The sequence below is a fragment of the Triticum dicoccoides genome, chromosome 6B, assembly GCF_002162155.2.
Source record: "Triticum dicoccoides isolate Atlit2015 ecotype Zavitan chromosome 6B, WEW_v2.0, whole genome shotgun sequence".
NCBI classification, from domain to species: Eukaryota; Viridiplantae; Streptophyta; class Magnoliopsida; order Poales; family Poaceae; genus Triticum; species Triticum dicoccoides.
This window is the reverse complement of record NC_041391.1, coordinates 407,560,682-407,564,241: the sequence shown is the minus strand read 5'-3', so window position 1 is coordinate 407,564,241 and position 3,560 is coordinate 407,560,682.

Here is a 3,560-nt window from a genome sequence, read left to right as displayed (position 1 = left end):
GGCTCCGAATCATGTCTTGGGTCAATAGTTGGGTTTGCCCGGCTCCCATGTTTTGGTACCTTACGTTCTGTTATATCGGCTAAGGTAGCGCTGGGAGAACCAGTGCGATTGTGCCCCAGTTGAGCTGGGTTGAGCACCTCAGTGGAGAAAGCTAAAACTGACCGTCATGATAGGGCGAGAGCCGGTCGCTGTTCGAGAGGTTTTTTCGAGTCCCTAAAGACTTATGCCGCTTAGAGCGAAGAGCCGGCTTTGTCCGGCCCAGGCATGGATAGCACCCCGAATTCGGTCTTCCGAACACTAGGGGCTTCGCCGAAATTTAAAATTATAGAATTCTATGGCTAAGTGGGTGTGTTCAAGCATTATAAGTCCGGTTGCCTCGTTCGTTGTGTTGAGCGCCTCCCTCGAAGGACCCAAAAATGGGAACAAGAGCGCTCAAGTTTATCCCGAACACCCCAGCACTCGTGGCATGGGGGCTGAAGCCAACGACTTGCCATCTCCCAAATTTGATAAACGGCCGCACAGAAGGTAATATTTTAAATTAACAAGCGTTGCTTAGCGCATATGAACAAAGTTTTCAGCGCACAGGATAACAAATGTGAGTCTACTCAAAAATTACATCTTTGGAGCACTTGTTGGGGAACGTAGTAATTTCAAAAATTTCCTACGTACACGCAAGATCATGGTGATGACATAGCAACGAGAGGGGAGAGTGTTGTCCACGTACCCTCGTAGACCGTAAGCGGAAGCGTTATGACAACGTGGTTGATGTAGTCGTACGTATTCACGATCCGACCGATCCAAGTACCGAATGTACGGCACCTCCGAGTTCAGCACACGTTCAGCTCGATGACGATCCCCGGACTCCGATCCAGTAAAGTGTCGGGGATGAGTTCCGTCAGCACGACGGCGTGGTGACGATGATGATGCTCTACCGGCGCAGGGCTTCGCCTAAACTCCGCGACGATATGACCGAGGTGGAATATGGTGGAGGGGGGCACCGCACACGGCTAAGGAACGATCCGTAGATCAACTTGTGTGTCATGGGGTGCCCCCCTGCCTCCATATATAAAGGAGTGGAGGAGGGGAGGGCCGACCCTCTCTATGGCGCGCCCTAGGGGAGTCCTACTCCCACCGGGAGTAGGATTCGCCCTTTCCTAGTCCAACTAGGTGTCCTTCCAAGTAGTAGGAGTAGGAGACAAGGAAGGGGAAGAGGGAAGAGAAGGAAGGAGGGGGCGCCACCCCTCCCCCTAGTCCAATTCGGACTAGTCAATGGGGGGGCGCGCGGCCTGCCTCTCCCTCTCCCCTAAAGCCCAATAAGGCCCATATACTTCTTCCCCGTATTCCCGTAACTCCCCGGTACTCCGAAAAATACCCGAATCACTCAGAATCTTTCTGAAGTCCAAATATAGTCGTCCAATATATCGATCTTTACGTCTCTACCATTTCGAGACTCCTCGTCATGTCCCCGATCTCATCCGGAACTCCGAACTCCATCGGTACTTCAAAACTCATAAACTTATAATAAAATTGTCATCGTAACGTTAAGCGTGCGGACCCTACGGGTTCGAGAACTATGTAGACATGACCGAGACACGTTTCCGGTCAATAACCAATAGAGGAACCTGGATGTTCATATTGGCTCCCACATATTCTACGAAGATCTTTATCGGTCAAACCACATAACAACATATGTTGTTCCCTTTGTCATCGGTATGTTACTTGCCCGAGATTCGATCGTCGGTATCCAATACCTAGTTCAATCTCGTTACCGGCAAGTCTCTTTACTCGTTCCATAATACATCATCCCACAACTAACTCATTAGTTGCAATGCTTGCAAGGCTTAAGTGATGTGTGTATTACCGAGAGGGCCCAGAGATACCTCTCCGACAATCGGAGTGACAAAACCTAATCTTAAAATACGCCAACCCAACATGTACCTTCGGAGACACCTGTAGAGCACCTTTATAATCACCCAGTTACGTTGTGACGTTTGGTAGCACACAAAGTGTTCCTCTGGTAAACAGGAGTTGCATAATCTCATAGTTACAGGAACATGTATAAGTCATGAAGAAAGCAATAGCAACATACTAAACGATCAAGTGCTAGGCTAACGGAATGGGTCATGTCAATCACATCATTCTCCTAATGATGTGATCCCATTAATCAAATGACAACACATGTCTATGGTTAGGAAATATAACCATCTTTGATTAATGAGCTAGTCAAGTAGAGGCATACTAGTGACTATATGTTTGTCTATGTATTCACACATGTATCATGTTTCCGGTTAATACAATTCTAGCATGAATAATAAACATTTATCATGATATAAGGAAATAAATAATAACTTTATTATTGCCTCTAGGGCATATTTCCTTCAGCACTCACCCGCTATAAGGCGGGCACCCTTTAGGACAACCTTATAGTACATCTCGGGCGTGAGATACTCCTTGCCCAGCGGTGGCGCATCCGTCACAAGCTTCTCGGCGTCCATCTTGCCCTAGTGCACTTTAGCACGGGCAAGGGGCCTGACGGGCACCTTCAATGCAGACGGAACGCTTGATGACTTCAACCCATGGACAGGCGTCCACCAGCCGCCGCACCAGACCGAAGTAGCTCCCAGGCATGGCTTCTTTAGGCCACAGCCGAACTATGAGGCCCTTCATGTCCTGTTCGGCCACCTTGTGGAGCTCGACCAGCTACTTCAGCTGGTCGCTCAGGGGCACCGGATGTCCGGCCTCAGCATATTGAGACCAGAACACCTTTTCCGTCGAGCTCCCCTCCTCGGCTCGGTAGAACGCGGCAGCATCGGACACACTATGGGGCAGATCTGCGAATGCTCCTGGAGAGCTCCGGATTCGGGTAAGTAACAAGAAATTCACTTTCACGTGCTTGCTTTGCATGAAGAATGCCTTACCTGTTGGGGAACGTAGTAATTTCAAAAATTTTCCTACGCACACGCAAGATCATGGTGATGCATAGCAACGAGGGGAGAGTATGATCTACGTACCCTTGTAGATCGCAACGGAAGCGTTGACACAACGTAGAGGAAGTAGTCGTACGTCTTCTTCCCGATCTGACCGATCCAAGCACCGTTACTCCGGCACCTCCGAGTTCTTAGCACACGTACAGCTCGATGACAATCCCCGGGCTCCGATCCAGCAAAGCTTCGGGGAGGAGTTCCGTCAGCACGACGGCGTGGTGACGATCTTGATGTATTACCGACGCAGGGCTTCGCCTAAGCACTACAACAATATGATCGAGGTGGAATATGGTGGCAGGGGGCACCGCACACGGCTAAGGAACGATCTCAATGATCAACTTGTGTGTCTTTGGGGTGCCCCCTGCCCCTGTATATAAAGGATGGAGGAGGAGGAGGCCGGCCAAGGCTAGGCGCGGCCAGGATGTGGAGTCCTACTAGGACTCCAAGTCCTAGTAGGAGTCCACCAAGAGGGGAGGAAGGGAGAAGGAAGTGGAGGAGTAGGAAAGGTGGCCGGCCCCCTTTTCCCTAGTCCAATTCGGACTAGAGGGGAGGGGGGGCGCAGCAGGCCTTTTCTCC